This window comes from Xenopus laevis, chromosome 5S, assembly GCF_017654675.1.
Source record: "Xenopus laevis strain J_2021 chromosome 5S, Xenopus_laevis_v10.1, whole genome shotgun sequence".
Taxonomy (NCBI): Eukaryota; Metazoa; Chordata; class Amphibia; order Anura; family Pipidae; genus Xenopus; species Xenopus laevis.
This window is the reverse complement of record NC_054380.1, coordinates 87,079,282-87,098,521: the sequence shown is the minus strand read 5'-3', so window position 1 is coordinate 87,098,521 and position 19,240 is coordinate 87,079,282. Positions and strand designations below refer to the sequence as shown.

The following is a 19,240-nucleotide window of genomic DNA, read 5'->3' as shown; positions in this document are numbered from 1 at the left end:
TACCAGAAGAAAGGCCTTATATATTTATTAGTTCAGTCTTTTGGGTTTAAACCCAGAAATAGACTCAAAGTTTGTAATATTGAGAAGATATTTTTATATTATGAGAAGGATTTTTCACAATTAAGAAAACTCAAATGCTGGTAAACACACGGATAAATTATTAATATCCAGAGCAGGTAATCAGGAGGACATCTTGAGATATCTGATGAGGGATTCCAATGTTATGTTGAACAGTAGGAGTGAGAGAGGCCAACCCTGTCCAGTCCCTCTTTTTAGGTGGATTACTCCTCACATTTCATCAGCTGCGATTTTATGTGTCTTCGAAGAAGTGTATAGCAGCTGAAAAATATTCCATCACTAGCAGATGCCATAGCGGGCACTATTGCTACTTCTATTGCGAAAGCCATGTCAAAGGTTCCGGAGCTTCCAGTCGAAAAACACAAGCACACACTATGTAAGCGTGACGATATACCCGCACTTCTCACTCTCCGGATGTATCTGAAAGCTAGGGATCCAACAGGGAGGTATTTTCGTCCCCTGCCCAATCAGAAGATGACGACAACGACAAGGAAGAAAATACCAGAAAGAAGTATACCTCTCACGACATTGACGGCATTATCATGGCCGTCATTGAGGTGCTAAAGCTTGACTCCAACGCAGATTCCTCATATCATAAAGGTATTTTTAAAAGAAAAAAATCTGCAACCTGCTTTGCCAAAAAGGGCTTTTCAGGCATCACGCAGGTTCTCCAAGTCCTACCCCTTTCAAAGGAGTTTGTGGAGAAGTGGTCCGTTCCACCACTAGTAGATGCGCCAGCCTCACACCTTTCCAAAATAACTACTCTACCAGTCATGGACGCAGCCACCTTCAAGGATACTACAGAGAAGAGGTTGGAAGGATCCCTAAAAGCAATCTCAGTTGCAGGATCAGCTCTTCGGCCATCCCTAGCCTCAGCATGGGTGAACAGGGCCATAGAAGCATGGGCAACCAGGCGACGGGGTAAGAGCACTTTTCTACCACAGTCCAAATAACGTTCCTCCTCAGCCCCCTGTAGGGGGTGATTTTTTTCGTGGCCAAAGCAGCAGGTCGACAAAAAAAAATCAAACTCTCCATTCAGGTCATCCTTTCGCTCCAAACCATCAGACAAACCTCGTTCAGGATGGAAACCGAACAAGCCCCAAGGCAAGGTCACCCATGACAAGTCCTCATCGGCATGACTGGGCACCCCTTCTGGGGTCACAAAAGCACATAGGGGGACAGCTTCTCCATTTCTGGGAGGCGTGGCTACTCCACTCTTCAGATTTCTGGGTGAAGGAAATAGTCACAGACGGCTATCACCTGGACTTCACTTCTCTTCCCCACAGGAGATTCTTCATGTCAAAAGTCCCGTCCACTCCAAGCAGAGCTCAGGCTTTCCAGGAATGTGTCAGATGTCTTTGGGACCTAGGGGTTATCGAACCAGGCCCATAACAAACGAGATTTTACGACTATTACTCCAATCTCTTCATAGTTCCAAAGAAGGACAACACATTCAGACCGGTGCTGGACCTCAAAGAATTGAACCTCTTGATCAGATTTGTGCAGTTGAAAATGGAAACCTTGTGCTCCGTAATCTGGGGAATGGAACCAGGACAACTGCTGGTGTCCTTGGGCATCAAAGACACTTATCTCCATGTCCCCATCTGGCCACCCCACCACCAGTACCTCCGATTTGCCTTTGGCAAGTGGCATTTCCAGTTTGTAGTACTCCCGTTCAGGCTAACCTCAGCGCCATCCATCATACAGGATGATTTTCCTCGGGTTGGAATGCGACACGCAGGTATCGGCATTGTCTCTACTTTTTCAGCTAAGATTGGCTCTTGATTCTGTGAAAACGTTCCTACAGGGGGTGACCCATATAGCCCCCCCCCACGACAAACACCAGTTCCCACATGGGATCTCAACATTGTTCTGGACGCACTCCTGGACCCCCAATTTGAGCCACTAGGCTCAGTCGAACCATCATGGATGATCTGGAAAGCAGAACTACTTCTAGCAGTATCATCAGTACGCAGAGTCTCTGAGCTTGGAGCTCTTCTCTGTGACCCTCATCTCCTAAATTTTAACAAGGACAAGGTGGTACTTTGTACCAATCTGAAATTCTCGCCAAAGGTCGTTTCATCCTTTCATCTCAACCAAGACATAGTAGTGCCATCCCTATGTCCGGAGCCCAAGAACGGCTGCACGGCTTTGATATGGTCCGGCCCCTAAGAATATATCTGTCACGATCCAAAGTGTCTCGCAAGTCAGATTGTCGGCTCGTCATTCCAGGCAACCAGAGCAGTGGGGGCATCATGGGCCTGGCGCAACTCTGCCTCGGCTGAGCAGATCTGCCGAGCGGCCATGGTCATCAATTCACACTTTCCGAAATTCTACCAAATTCATTCCTTTGCCTCCTCAGAGGCAGCCTTTGGTCGCAAAGTACTGCACACAGCTGTGCAGGACTAAAGGCAACAAAAATTCACCCTCCCTATTGTTGTTGGGCTGCGTTGTTAAGTCCCCACTGGTCTCCTGTGTCCCACGGAGAGGCCAGAGAAAATAGGATTTATATACCTACCGGTAAATCCCTTTCTCTGTCGTCTAAGGGGGACACAGAATTTCCCACCCTCTGTAAATAGTTGATTGTTGTTGAAATAGTGTTACTGTTCTCTCTACCTCTCTGTGTCCGGTTACTTGGTACCAACTGAGTTGAATAGGAAAGGGGTAAAGATGCGTGGCTCCTGCCTTCCCTTTTGTGATGTCATCAGCTGGGCGGGTCTGCGCAGGGCCTTAAAATGGAAGCAGGGAGTTGGGCGGGTTAGGGTCGGGTGCGGGTCGGGTTTTACCTTTACATCACTACGGTAGGTACATAAATCCTATTTTAAGTGCCAATTACAACCAGTGCATTTTTTTAAACATGTTTTGCAATGTTGATAATCTTTAAACTAGTACTTCCCAGATCTTCCTTTTTCAAGCCTCTTCTTTCCAGGGGTGATATGCTTCAGAGGAGTTTTAATAAACCATTTTGGGATCTGTTATCACCTTAGTAAGAGAAATTAGGCTTGATGTCAAAGGTTGTTTTGAGAAACAAAGGTATTAAGCAAATGGGTCAAAAAAAGAGAAATTCAATTGATTAACTATTTGTTAAAATGGTTGTTCACCTTTTAACATCTGTCCAAACATAAACAGTCTGGGTCATTAAAGCATTTTTACTTAATCATCTTTATTATTTAAAAAACTCTTTTTTTTTAAATTACAGATCACTTTAGCTGCAGGTCAGAAGCTCTTAAAGAGATACTGACACCAGAATTTCAATTATTTTTTACATCTGTCATAATATTGCCTTTGAAAGCTACTTATAATTTTGCCATAAAGTATTTGCACAATGCTTTTACAGTACCTGTCTGATGCCCCATGTTCCTGTATGAGGGGGCTGCCATATTTGTGCAGCAGTAGCCCATTAGCATTAGAAACTTTAACTGACAGGCTGAGATGGGACAGTCAGGTTGGCAAAACAGTCAGGTTTAGAAACTTCAACTTACTTACAAAAACAATCCTCTCCACAAAAAACGATCAGCATGACTTATAGGTAACTTTTAATATACATTCATATTTTAAAAAGTAGTTTTTAGTGTCAGTATCACTTTACGTTTCTTTCTGTTCTCCACTTAGGCAGGGGATATCTCACATCTTTGCCTGTGTGATGTCATGAAAGCCCAAAGAGGAAGTTCTGGACTGAAGAGCTACTGCACATTCCTTTCCTCTCCTGCTTCATTTGCACGTCTTCGACCCAACTGGCTGGCAAGATTTTACATAAGAGAATTAATTTAATTTATGTTCCAGAATATGACTTTGATTTTATCATTATAATCAATTGAAATGTACTATGCCACAAAAGAGATCATATTCAGTTAATCTATCCATAGAAAAATATATATATATATATATAAATGTCAGCACAAAAGAAACCAAAAATAAACATTAAGAAACATGTTCTGCATTCTCTAATGAACCAGTGTGGCAGAAGATTTAGGGGTAGATTTATCAAAAAAAAGCTCACCACAAAAAAAAAACTTTATATTCATTCCTGTGATTTTTAAGAAGCATATTTATCAATGGATGAAAGTTACAGTTCACCATTTGATAAATACACTTATAGGAATGACTAGAAAGGGGATGAGTTTTTTGTGGTGAGCTCTGATGTCACATTAAGGGGCCTATCTATTATGCTGTGTAAATGGAGGGTGAAGACACGCAGAGCTACTAGTAGCAGCTACTTGACACATCTACAAAATAGACAATAGTGATTATTGGCGTAGCTAAGACACTACATGTGTTTTAGCAGAGGCAAGTCTTAGTATTGTCTATGGCAGGATACGTTTTTGGCTTTTTGTAGCTGCTACTAGTGGCCCTGTGTGTTTTCACCCTAAACGTTGTGTAAAATAAACAGCAAATTCCTCAATGTTTGTGCGCCTTCCAAATTCCACATTTGGCGGCATTAGAAAAGTAGAATGCATGATAAGTGCACCTTTTTTTCCTTTTGATGTGTGGGGAATTTGAATGTTGTTTCTTTGCTGTATTTTTACACAACAGTAAATATTACCCGTAGTGTCAGTCAATCGTTCAAGTGTCCATTGCTAATTGATGTGAAAGGGATATGCTCTTAGTTAGAGAGGATCTGGATAATTGGCTATAGATATTTTTCATTGTCCTTTTATTTGATAGGGCTGAAAACTCTGCTCCCTGAATATCGCATAATCATCTTTTAGCTTTGGTAGGGAGTCATCAGTTACCAGAGAGAGAATCTGATAGTAATAAAGCAAGCAAGTCTTTATAAAGTTCAAGAATGCCATTGAAACATACATTTTATCTTCTGGACCTGTTTTCCCAATACTTAGCTTTTCTTGCTAACTGTTTAAACTTTTTTTCCTAGATACAACAATTTATTTTTTGTGGAGGAAGAGTTATCTTCTATGAAAGGAATGCTGTCTTCCATCTCTAAAACAGTCATTTTGGAGGTAGGTAGGGCAGTTGATTATTTATATAACTCTGTAACCTATCTCTTGCTTTCTATAAATAATTCTCAATAGTTATGTCAGCGGTCTATCTATAATTCAACTGTTTTTGCATGACATGACATGTGGGAGAGACTTATAATTGCACGTTGTCTGTTGGTGTTTCATATTTTATGCAGTTCTTTACACAGATTATACCCCATTCACATCTGTCCCTGCCCCACAGGAATTTACAATATAAGCTTCCTATCATGTTCATTCACAGTTCAATCAGTTATATGTTAATCATATCACACACACACACACACACACAGAGTTTACAATCTAAGGAGCCTATCCTTTCATACATAGTAGGGTCAGTTGTAGCGTGTGGGTTGTATAAAGGAGTGATTGGAAACAATGTGGATTTAGTGAATCTGGTGTTTGAACTACTGAATTACATACTAGTGAAGAAGCACAGAATGCTAAAGTGTTTAACTCATTGCATGTTGGGAGGGACACCGTGATCGATAAAGCCTGGCTTTACCCCTCAATAGAGCAGTGAAACCCTTTATCAGACGGGATAGTAGCGAACAGCTTAGCTTCTGGCTTGTGAGTGCTAAAGGGTTTTTACCTTACAAGATACATAATCATTAGAAAAGGTCCTTTTACAGATTATACATCATTCACATCAGTCCCTGCCCCACGTGGAGAGCTTACAATCTAAGTATCCTATTATGTTCATTCACAGTAAGGCCAGTTATTTGTCAATCATATGGCTCACACACACACTTCATGCAGATGTTCCAGAGAGTTTACATCATTCACATCAGTCCCTGCCCCATGGGGGGAGTTTACAATCTAAGGATTCCTATCACATTCATAGACAGAAGGGTCAATTATAGGTTGTGTAACTGAGTGAGTGCAATCAATTTTGATGATTTTGTGAATCTGGTTTTTGAACTACTGAATTGCATACTAGTGAAGAAGCACAGAATGCTAAGGTGTTTAACTCATTGCATTGTTTCTACCTTACAAGGTACATAATCATTAAAACAACTTATTGCATTGCACAGATTATACATCATTCACATCAATCCCTTGCCCACGGGGGGAGCTTACAATCTAAGGATAGTATCACATTCATAGACAGAAGGGTCAGTTGTAGGTTTAGGTTGCATAACGGAGTGATTGGAACCAAGGCGCATGATTTAGTGAATCTGGTGTTTGAACTACTGAATTGCATACTAGTGAAGAAGCACAGAATGCTAAGGTGTTTAACTCATTGCATGTTGGGAGGGACACCCTGATTGATAAAGCCTGGCTTTACCCCTCAATAGAGCAGTGATACCTCTCATCCTTCATGCTCCGAATGAACAGGCACTACTATCTGTCTTCCGTAATGAGGTATGCCTTCTTCCCCACTTTACAGTCGAGCGTGCACTACCAGACGGGACAGTAGCGAAGAGCTTAGCTTCTGGCTTGTGAGTGTGGAAGGGTTTTTACCTTACAAGGTACATAATCATTAAAAAAACTCATTGCATTGCACAGATTATACATCATTCACATCAGTCCCTGCCCCAGGGGGGGAGCTTACAATCTAAGGATCCTATCACATTCATAGACAGAAGGGTCAGTTGTAGGTTAAGGTTGCATAACGGAGTGTTTGGAACCAAGGTGCATGATTTAGTGAATCTGGTGTTTGAACTACTGAATTGCATACTAGTGAAGAAGCACAGAATGCTAAGGTGTTTAACTCATTGCATGTTGGGAGGGACACCCTGATTGATAAAGCCGGGCTTTACCCCTCAATAGAGCAGTGATACCCCTCATCCTTCATGCTCCGAGTGAACAGGCACTACTGTCTGTCTTCCGTAATGAGGTATGCCTTCTTCCCCACATTACAGTCGAGCCTGCACTACCAGACGGGACAGTAGCGAAGAGCTTAGCTTCTGGCTTGTGAGTGTGGAAGGGTTTTTACCTTACAAGGTACATAATCATTAAAAAAGTCCTACCTTCTGTTCTTCAAATGTGCCATCGTCATTTGTTCCATGTCATCTGGCTTCCTCTTCTTATTTCTATAGCTCCGTCACATTTTATGCAGTGCATTTTACAGATTATACATCATTCACATCAGTCCCTGCCCCACTATAATCTAAGGATTCTATTACGTTCATTCACAGTAAGGTCAGTTATTTGTCAATCATATCGCTCACACACACACTTCATGCAGTGGTTTCCAGAGAGTTTACATTATTCACGTCAGTCCCTGCCCCACAGGGGCAGCCTACAATCTAAACATCCTATCACATTCATAGACAGAAGGGTCAGTTGTAGTGTGTGGGTTGCATAACAGAGTGATTGGTACCAAGGTGCATGATTTAGTGAATCTGGTGTTTGAACTACTGAATTGCATACTAGTGAAGAAGCACAGAATGCTAAGGTGTTTAACCCATTGCATGTTGGGAGGGACACCCTGATTAATAAAGCCTGGCTTTACCCCTCAATAGAGCAGTGATACCCCTCATCCTTCATGCTCCGAGAGAACAGGCACTACTGTCTGTCTTCCGTAATGAGGTATGCCTTCTTCCCCACATTACAGTCGAGCGTGCACTACCAGACGGGACAGTAGCGAAGAGCTTAGCTTCTGGCTTGTGAGTGTGGAAGGGTTTTTACCTTACAAGGTACATAATCATTAAAACAACTCATTGCATTGCACAGATTATACATCATTCACATCAGTCCCTGCCCCACGGGGGGAGCTTACAATCTAAGGATAGTATCACATTCATAGACAGAAGGGTCAGTTGTAGGTTTAGGTTGCATAACGGAGTGATTGGAACCAAGGTGCATGATTTAGTGAATCTGGTGTTTGAACTACTGAATTGCATACTAGTGAAGAAGAACAGAATGCTAAGGTGTTTAACTCATTGCATGTTGGGAGGGACACCCTGATTTATAAAGCCTGGCTTTACCCCTCAATAGAGCAGTGATACCCCTGTAGTGTGTGGGTTGTATAACGGAGTGATTGGAACCAAGGGGCATGATTTAGTGAATCTGGTGTTTGAGCTACTGAATTGCATACTAGTGAAGAAGCACAGAATGCTAAGGTGTTTAACTCATTGCATGTTGGGAGGGACACCCTGATTGATAAAGCCTGGCTTTACCCCTCAAAAGAGCAGTGATACCCCTCATCCTTCATGCTCCGAGTGAACAGGCACTACTGTCTGTCTTCCGTAATGAGGTATGCCTTCTTCCCCACATTACAGTCGAGCGTGCACTACCAGACGGGACAGTAGCGAAGAGCTTAGCTTCTGGCTTGTGAGTGTGGAAGGGTTTTTACCTTACAAGGTACATAATCATTAAAAAAGTCCTACCTTCTGTTCTTCAAATGTGCCATCGTCATTTGTTCCATGTCATCTGGCTTCCTCTTCTTATTTCTATAGCTCCGTCACATTTTATGCAGTGCATTTTACAGATTATACATCATTCACATCAGTCCCTGCCCCACTATAATCTAAGGATTCTATTACGTTCATTCACAGTAAGGTCAGTTATTTGTCAATCATATCGCTCACACACACACTTCATGCAGTGGTTTCCAGAGAGTTTACATTATTCACGTCAGTCCCTGCCCCACAGGGGCAGCCTACAATCTAAACATCCTATCACATTCATAGACAGAAGGGTCAGTTGTAGTGTGTGGGTTGCATAACAGAGTGATTGGTACCAAGGTGCATGATTTAGTGAATCTGGTGTTTGAACTACTGAATTGCATACTAGTGAAGAAGCACAGAATGCTAAGGTGTTTAACCCATTGCATGTTGGGAGGGACACCCTGATTAATAAAGCCTGGCTTTACCCCTCAATAGAGCAGTGATACCCCTCATCCTTCATGCTCCGAGAGAACAGGCACTACTGTCTGTCTTCCGTAATGAGGTATGCCTTCTTCCCCACATTACAGTCGAGCGTGCACTACCAGACGGGACAGTAGCGAAGAGCTTAGCTTCTGGCTTGTGAGTGTGGAAGGGTTTTTACCTTACAAGGTACATAATCATTAAAACAACTCATTGCATTGCACAGATTATACATCATTCACATCAGTCCCTGCCCCACGGGGGGAGCTTACAATCTAAGGATAGTATCACATTCATAGACAGAAGGGTCAGTTGTAGGTTTAGGTTGCATAACGGAGTGATTGGAACCAAGGTGCATGATTTAGTGAATCTGGTGTTTGAACTACTGAATTGCATACTAGTGAAGAAGCACAGAATGCTAAGGTGTTTAACTCATTGCATGTTGGGAGGGACACCCTGATTAATAAAGCCTGGCTTTACCCCTCAATAGAGCAGTGATACCCCTGTAGTGTGTGGGTTGTATAACGGAGTGATTGGAACCAAGGGGCATGATTTAGTGAATCTGGTGTTTGAGCTACTGAATTGCATACTAGTGAAGAAGCACAGAATGCTAAGGTGTTTAACTCATTGCATGTTGGGAGGGACACCCTGATTGATAAAGCCTGGCTTTACCCCTCAAAAGAGCAGTGATACCCCTCATCCTTCATGCTCCGAGTGAACAGGCACTACTGTCTGTCTTCCGTAATGAGGTATGCCTTCTTCCCCACATTACAGTCGAGCGTGCACTACCAGACGGGACAGTAGCGAAGAGCTTAGCTTCTGGCTTGTGAGTGTGGAAGGGTTTTTACCTTACAAGGTACATAATCATTAAAAAAGTCCTACCTTCTGTTCTTCAAATGTGCCATCGTCATTTGTTCCATGTCATCTGGCTTCCTCTTCTTATTTCTATAGCTCCGTCACATTTTATGCAGTGCATTTTACAGATTATACATCATTCACATCAGTCCCTGCCCCACTATAATCTAAGGATTCTATTACGTTCATTCACAGTAAGGTCAGTTATTTGTCAATCATATCGCTCACACACATACTTCATGCAGTGGTTTCCAGAGAGTTTACATTATTCACGTCAGTCCCTGCCCCACAGGGGGCAGCCTACAATCTAAACATCCTATCACATTCATAGACAGAAGGGTCAGTTGTAGTGTGTGGGTTGCATAACAGAGTGATTGGTACCAAGGTGCATGATTTAGTGAATCTGGTGTTTGAACTACTGAATTGCATACTAGTGAAGAAGCACAGATTGCTAAGGTGTTTAACCCATTGCATGTTGGGAGGGACACCCTGATTAATAAAGCCTGGCTTTACCCCTCAATAGAGGCAGTGATACCCCTCATCCTTCATGCTCCGAGAGAACAGGCACTACTGTCTGTCTTCCGTAATGAGGTATGCCTTCTTCCCCACATTACAGTCGAGCGTGCACTACCAGACGGGACAGTAGCGAAGAGCTTAGCTTCTGGCTTGTGAGTGTGGAAGGGTTTTTACCTTACAAGGTACATAATCATTAAAACAACTCATTGCATTGCACAGATTATACATCATTCACATCAGTCCCTGCCCCACGGGGGGAGCTTACAATCTAAGGATAGTATCACATTCATAGACAGAAGGGTCAGTTGTAGGTTTAGGTTGCATAACGGAGTGATTGGAACCAAGGTGCATGATTTAGTGAATCTGGTGTTTGAACTACTGAATTGCATACTAGTGAAGAAGCACAAAATGCTAAGGTGTTTAACTCATTGCATGTTGGGAGGGACACCCTGATTAATAAAGCCTGGCTTTACCCCTCAATAGAGCAGTGATACCCCTGTAGTGTGTGGGTTGTATAACGGAGTGATTGGAACCAAGGGGCATGATTTAGTGAATCTGGTGTTTGAGCTACTGAATTGCATACTAGTGAAGAAGCACAGAATGCTAAGGTGTTTAACTCATTGCATGTTGGGAGGGACACCCTGATTGATAAAGCCTGGCTTTACCCCTCAAAAGAGCAGTGATACCCCTCATCCTTCATGCTCCGAGTGAACAGGCACTACTGTCTGTCTTCCGTAATGAGGTATGCCTTCTTCCCCACATTACAGTCGAGCGTGCACTACCAGACGGACAGTAGCGAAGAGCTTAGCTTCTGGCTTGTGAGCGTGGAAGGGTTTTTACCTTACAAGGTACATAATCATTAAAAAAGTCCTACCTTCTGTTCTTCAAATGTGCCATCGTCATTTGTTCCATGTCATCTGGCTTCCTCTTCTTATTTCTATAGCTCCGTCACATTTTATGCAGTGCATTTTACAGATTATACATCATTCACATCAGTCCCTGCCCCACTATAATCTAAGGATTCTATTACGTTCATTCACAGTAAGGTCAGTTATTTGTCAATCATATCGCTCACACACACACTTCATGCAGTGGTTTCCAGAGAGTTTACATTATTCACGTCAGTCCCTGCCCCACAGGGGCAGCCTACAATCTAAACATCCTATCACATTCATAGACAGAAGGGTCAGTTGTAGTGTGTGGGTTGCATAACAGAGTGATTGGTACCAAGGTGCATGATTTAGTGAATCTGGTTGTTTGAACTACTGAATTGCATACTAGTGAAGAAGCACAGAATGCTAAGGTGTTTAACCCATTGCATGTTGGGAGGGACACCCTGATTAATAAAGCCTGGCTTTACCCCTCAATAGAGCAGTGATACCCCTCATCCTTCATGCTCCGAGAGAACAGGCACTACTGTCTGTCTTCCGTAATGAGGTATGCCTTCTTCCCCACATTTACAGTCGAGCGTGCACTACCAGACGGGACAGTAGCGAAGAGCTTAGCTTCTGGCTTGTGAGTGTGGAAGGGTTTTTACCTTACAAGGTACATAATCATTAAAACAACTCATTGCATTGCACAGATTATACATCATTCACATCAGTCCCTGCCCCACGGGGGGAGCTTACAATCTAAGGATAGTATCCACATTCATTAGACAGAAGGGTCAGTTGTAGGTTTAGGTTGCATAACGGAGTGATTGGAACCAAGGTGCATGATTTAGTGAATCTGGTGTTTGAACTACTGAATGCATACTAGTGAAGAAGCACAGAATGCTAAGGTGTTTAACTCATTGCATGTTGGGAGGGACACCCTGATTAATAAAGCCTGGCTTTACCCCTCAATAGAGGCAGTGATACCCCTGTAGTGTGTGGGTTGTATAACGGAGTGATTGGAACCAAGGGGCATGATTTAGTGAATCTGGTGTTTTGAGCTACTGAATTGCATTACTAGTGAAGAAGCACAGAATGCTAAGGTGTTTAACTCATTGCATGTTGGAGGGACACCCTGATTGATAAAGCCTGGCTTTACCCCTCAAAAGAGCAGTGATACCCCTCATCCTTGCATGCTCCGAGGTGAACAGGCACTACTGTCTGTCTTCCGTAATGAGGTATGCCTTCTTCCCCACATTACAGTCGGAGCGTGCACTACCAGACGGGACAGTAGCGAAGAGCTTAGCTTCTGGCTTGTGAGTGTGGAAGGGTTTTTACCTTACAAGGTACATAATCATTAAAAAAGTCCTACCTTCTGTTCTTCAAATGTGCCATCGTCATTTGTTCCATGTCATCTGGCTTCCTCTTCTTATTTCTATAGCTCCGTCACATTTTATGCAGTGCATTTTACAGATGTATACATCATTCACAACAGTCCCTGCCCCACTTACAATCTAAGGATTCTATTACGTTCATTCACAGTAAGGTCAGTTATTTGTCAATCATATCGCTCACACACACACTTCATGCAGTGGTTTCCAGAGAGTTTACATTATTCACGTCAGTCCCTGCCCCACAGGGGGAGCTTACAATCTAAACATCCTATCACATTCATAGACAGAAGGGTCAGTTGTAGTGTGTGGGTTGCATAACAGAGTGATTGGTACCAAGGTGCATGATTTAGTGAATCTGGTGTTTGAACTACTGAATTGCATACTAGTGAAGAAGCACAGAATGCTAAGGTGTTTAACTCATTGCATGTTGGGAGGGACACCCTGATTGATAAAGTCTGGCTTTACCCCTCAATAGAGCAGTGATACCCCTCATCCTTCATGCTCCGAGTGAACAGGCACTACTGTCTGTCTTCCGTAATGAGGTATGCCTTCTTCCCCACATTACAGTCGAGCGTGCACTACCAGACGGGACAGTAGCGAAGAGCTTAGCTTCTGGCTTGTGAGTGTGGAAGGGTTTTTACCTTACAAGGTACATAGTCATTAAAAAAACTCATTGCATTGCACAGATTATACATCATTCACATCAGTCCCTGCCCCACGGGGGGAGCTTACAATTTAAGGATAGTATCACATTCATAGACAGAAGGGTCAGTTGTAGGTTTAGGTTGCATAACGGAGTGATTGGAACCAAGGTGCATGATTTAGTGAATCTGGTGTTTGAACTACTGAATTGCATACTAGTGAGGAAGCACAGAATGCTAAGGTGTTTAACTCATTGCACGTTGGGAGGGACACCCTGATTGATAAAGCCTGGCTTTACCCCTCAATAGAGCAGTGATACCCCTCATCCTTCATGCTCGCGGAGTGAACAGGCACTACTGTCTGTCTTCCGTAATGAGGTATGCCTTCTTCCCCACATGTACAGTCGAGCGTGCACTACCAGAACGGGACAGTAGCGAAGAGCTTAGCTTCTGGCTTGTGAGTGGAAGAGTTTTTACCTTACCAAGGTACATAGTCATTAAAAAAACTCATTGCATTGCACAGATTATACATCATTCACATCAGTCCCTGCCCCACGGGGGGAGCTTACAATCTAAGGATCCTATCACATTCATAGACAGAAGGGTCAGTTGTAGGTTTAGGTTGCATAACGGAGTGATTGGAACCAAGGTGCATGATTTAGTGAATCTGGTGTTTGAACTACTGAATTGCATACTAGTGAAGAAGCACAAAATGCTAAGGTGTTTAACTCATTGCATGTTGGGAGGGACACCCTGATTGATAAAGCCTGGCTTTACCCCTCAATAGAGCAGTGATACCCCTCATCCTTCCTGCTCCGAGTGAACAGGCACTACTGTCTGTCTTCCGTAATGAGGTATGCCTTCTTCCCCACATTACAGTCGAGCGTGCACTACCAGACGGGACAGTAGCGAAGAGCTTAGCTTCTGGCTTGTGAGTGTGGAAGGGTTTTTACCTTACAAGGTACATAATCATTAAAACAACTCATTGCATTGCACAGATTATACATCATTCACATCAGTCCCTGCCCCACGGGGGGAGCTTATATAGTATCACATTCATAGACAGAAGGGTCAGTTGTAGGTTTAGGTTGCATAACGGAGTGATTGGAACCAAGGTGCATGATTTAGTGAATCTGGTGTTTGAGCTACTGAATTGCATACTAGTGAGGAAGCACAGAATGCTAAGGTGTTTAACTCATTGCACGTTGGGAGGGACACCCTGATTGATAAAGCCTGGCTTTACCCCTCAATAGAGCAGTGATACCCCTCATCCTTCATGCTCCGAGTGAACAGGCACTACTGTCTGTCTTCCGCTAATGAGGTATGCCTTCTTCCCCCACATTACAGTCGAGCGTTGCAACTACCAGACGGGACAGTAGCGAAGAGTTAGCTTCTGGCTTGTGAGTGTGAAAGGGTTTTACCTTACAAGATATATAATCATTAAAAAAAGTCCTACCTTCTGTTCTTCAAATGTGCCATCGTCGTTTGTTCCATGTCATCTGGCTTCCTCTTCTTATTTCTATAGCTCCGTCACATTTATGCAGTGCATTTACAGGATTATACACATTCACATCCCAGATCCCTGCCCCACGGGGGAGCTTACAATCTAAGGATAGTATCACATCATAGACAGAAGGGTCATTGTAGGTTTTAGGTGCATAACGGAGTGATTGGAACCAAGTGCATGATTTATGAATCTGGTGTTTCGAGCTACGAATTGCACATACTAGTGCAAGAAGCACAGAATGCAAGGTGTTTAAACTCATTGCACTGATTTGGAGGGACACCCTGACTTATAAAGCCTGGCTTTACCCTCAATAGCAGCAGTGATTACCGCCTCATTCCTTCATGCTCCAGCCAAATGTGAACTAGGCACTACTGTCTGTCTTCCGTAATAGGTTATCCATTCTTCCCACATTACAGTGCGAGCGTGCACTACCAGACGGGAACAGAGTAGCGAAGAGCTTAGCTCTCTTGGCTTGTGAGTGTGGAAGGTTTTTACCTTACAACGGTTACATAATCATTAAAACAACTCATTTGCATTGCACTGATTATACTCATTTCACATCAGTCTGCCCCACGGGGGAGCTTACAATCTAAGATAGTATCACAATTCATAGAGAGAAGGGTCAGTTGTAGGTTTAGGTTGCATAATGAGTATTGGAACCAAGTGCATGATTTAGTGAATCTGGTGTTTGAGCTACTGAATTGCCATACTAGTGAAGAAGCACAAATGCGTAAGGGGTTTAACCTCATTGCACATTGGAGGACACGCGCCTGATGATAAAGCTGGCTTTACCCCTCAATAAGAGCAGTGATACCCCTCATCCCTTCATGCTCCGAGAGAACAGGCACTACTGTCTGTCTTCCGTAATGGGTATGCCTTCTTTCCCCACATTTACAGTCGAGCGTCACTACCAGACGGACAGTAGCGAAGAGCTAGCTTCTGCTTTGAGTGTTGGAAGGGTTTCTTACCTTACAAGGTAACATAATCATTGGAAACAAGCTTCATTGCATTGCCACAGATTATACATCATTCACATCAATCCCTGGCCCACTAGGGGGGAGCTACAATCTTAAATAGTATCACCATTTCAAGACAGAAAGGTCAGTTGTAGTTTAGTTGCATAACGCTTGTGCATTGAGAACCAAATCAGTGCATGATTTAGTGAATCTGGTGTTTGAAACTACTGAATTGCATTACCTAGTGAAGCAAGCACAAGAATGCTGAAGGGGTTTAACTCAGTTGCATGTTCGGGAGGGACACCCCTGATTATAAAGCCTGGCTTACCCCTCAATAGAGCAGTGATAACCCCTCATCCATCATGCTCGCCGAGTGAACAGGCACTACTGTCTGTCTTCCGTAATGAGGTATGCCTTCTTCCCCACATACAGCGAGCGTTGCCAACTACCAGACGGGGACAGTAGCGAGCGCTTAGCTTCTGCTTGTGAGTGTGGAAGGTTTTACCTTACAACGGGTACATAGTCATTAAAAAAACTCAATTGCACTTGCCACAGATATACATCATTCACATCAAGTCCCTGCCCGCCACGGGGAGCTACAATTTATGGATAGTATCACATCATAACAGAAGGGTCAGTTGTAGGTTTAGGTTGCACATAACGGAGTGATTGGAACCAGGTGCATGATTAGTGAATCTTGGGTTTGAACTACTGAATTGCATACTAGTGAGAAGCCACAGAATGCTAAGTGTTTAAACTCATGCACGTGGAGGGAACACCCTGATTGATAAAAGCCTAGGCCTTTACCCCCAATAGAGCAGTTTGAACCCCCTCATCCTTCATGCTCCAGTGAACAGCACTACTGTCTGTCTTCCCTAATGAGGTATGCCTTTCTGCCCACATTACAGCGAGGCGTGCACACCAGACGGGACGATAGCGAAGAGCTTAGCTGCTATGGCTTGTGAGTTGTGGGAAGGGTTTTTACCTTACAAGGTACATTAATCATTAAACAACTCATTGCATTGCACAGATCTATACATTCATTCACATCAGTCCCTGCCCCACGGGGGGAGCTTACATCTAAGTGATAGTATCACATTCATAGACAAAAGGGTCAGTTGTAGGTTAGGTTGCAAAACGGAGTGATTGGAACCAAGGTGCATGATTTAATGAATCTGTTTTGAGCTACTGAATGCATACTAGTGCAGGAAGCACAGAATGCCTAAGGTGTTTAATCATTGCACTGTTGGGAGGGACACCCTGATGATAGAAGCACTGGCTTTACCCCTACAATAAGAGCAGTGATACCCTCATCCTTCATGCTCCGAGTGAACAGGCAGCTACTGTCTGTCTCCGTAATGAGGTATGCTTCTTCCCCACATTAAGTTCGAGCGTGCACTACCAGACGGGACAGTTAGCGCGATAAGTTTAGCGTTCTGGCTTGTGAGTGTGAAAGGGTTTTTAACCTTACAAGATATATAATCATTAAAAAAGTCCTACCTTCTGTTCTTTCAAATGTGGCCATCGTCGCTTTGTTCCATGTTCATCTGGCTTCTCTTCTTATTTCTATAGCTCCGTCCATTTTATTGCAGTGCATTTTACAGATTAACATCATTCACATCAGCCCTGCCCCACGGCGGGGAGCTTACAATCTAGGATAGTATCACATTCATTAGACAGAAGGGTCAGTGTAGCGTTTAGGTGCATACGGAGTGATTGGAACCAAGGTGCATGATTTAGTGAATCTGGTGTTGAGCTACTGATTGCAATACTAGTGAAGAAGCACAGAATGCTAGGTTGTTTAAACTCATTGCACGTTGGGAGGGACACCCGATTGATAAAGCCTGGCTTTACCGCCTCAATAGGACGCACGTGATTACCCCCTCATCCTTCATGCCTCCGATGTTTGAACAGGCACTACTGTCTGTCTTCCGTAATGAGGTATGCCCTTCTTCCCCCACATTACAGTCGAGCGTGCACTACCAGACGGGACAGTTAGCGAAAGAGTAGCGTCTGGCTTGTGAGAGTGGGAAGGGGTTTTTACCTTACAAGGTACAAAGCATTGCAAACAACCATTGCATTGCACAGATTATACATCATTCAACATCAATCCCTTGGCCCACGGGGAGCTACAAATCTAAAGGATAGTATCACATTCATAGACAGAAGGCAGTTGTAGGTTTCGGTGCATAACGTTGCGTGATTGGAACCAGGTGCATGATTTAGTGAATCTGGTGTTTGACACTACTGAATTGCATACTAGTGCAAGAAAGCACAGAATGCATAAGGTGTTTTAACTCATTGCATGTTGGGAGGACACCCTGATTGAATAAAGCCTGGCCTTTACCCCTCAATAGAAGCAGTGATACCCCTCATCCTTCATGCTCCGACAGTGAACAGCACTACTGTCTGTCTTCCGTAATGAGGCGTATGCCTTGCTTCCCCACATTACAGTCGACGCGTGCACTACCAGACGGGACAGTTAGCGAAGAGCTTAGCTCTGGCTTGTGCGAGTTGGAAAGGGTTTTTACCTTAACAAGCGTACATAGTCATTAAAAAAAGCTCATTGCCATTGCACAATTATACATCATTCACATCAGTCCCTGCCCCACGGGTGGAGCTTACAATTTAAGCGATTAGTATCACATTGCATAGACAGAAGGGGTTCAGTTGTAGGTTTAGGGTTGCAATAACGGAGTGATTGGAACCAAGGTGATGATTTTAGTAGAATCTGGTGTTTTGAAACATACTGAATTGCATACTAGTGAGGAAGCACAGAAATGCTAAGGTGTATTAACTCACTTGCACGTTGAGCGTGGACAACCCTGATTGATAAAGCCTGGCTTTACCCCTCAATAGGAGCAGTGATCACCCACATCATCTTCATGTCCGACGTGAACAGGCACTACTGTCTGTCTTCCGTAATGAGGTATGCCTTCGTCCCCACATACAGTTCGAGCGTTCCACTAGCCAGACGCGAGACAGTAGCTTAAGAGTTAGCTGTCTGGCTCGTGAGTGATGGAAGGGTCTTTTACGCTTACAAAGTACAGTCATTAAAAAAACTCTATTCGCACGTCATGCCACAGATTATACATCATCACATCACGTCCCTGCCCCACGGCGGGGCTTACAATCTTAGATAGATCATCACATTCCATAGAAACAGAAGGGTCAGTGAGGTTTAGGTTTGCATTAACGAGTGATTGGAACCAAGCGGCATGATTAGTGAATTCTGGGTGTTTGAACTACTGAATTGCATACTAGTGAGGAACACAGAATGCAAGGCGTGTTTAACTTCATTGCCACGTATGGGCAGGGACCACCGCTGATTGATAAAGCCTGGCATTACCCCTCAATAGAGCAGTGATACCTCTCTCATCCTTCATGCTCCGAGGAACAGGCGACTACCTGTCTGTCTTCCGTAATGAGTGATGCCTTCTTCCCCCACATTACAGTCGAGCGTGCACTACCAGACGGGGACAGTTTAGCGAAGAGTTTAGCTCTGTGCTTGTGAGTGTAACGCGTCTTCTTACCTTACAAATATACATAATCGATTAAAAAAGTCCTACCTTCTGTTCTTCAATGTTGCCATCGTCGTTTTTCCATGTCACTCTGTCCTCATCTCAACTT

General features: G+C 43.6%; 1 long non-coding RNA gene across 1 annotated transcript in view; it reads left to right on the top strand.

Moving 5' to 3' along the window:
- Positions 1-19,240, top strand: part of LOC121394262 — a 146,981-nt gene that overhangs the window by 9,885 nt on the left and 117,856 nt on the right. Inside the window, exon 4 of the long non-coding RNA XR_005961597.1 lies at positions 3,691-5,036. This is a non-coding gene — a long non-coding RNA (uncharacterized LOC121394262). The remainder of the gene's footprint in view (positions 1-3,690; positions 5,037-19,240) is intronic.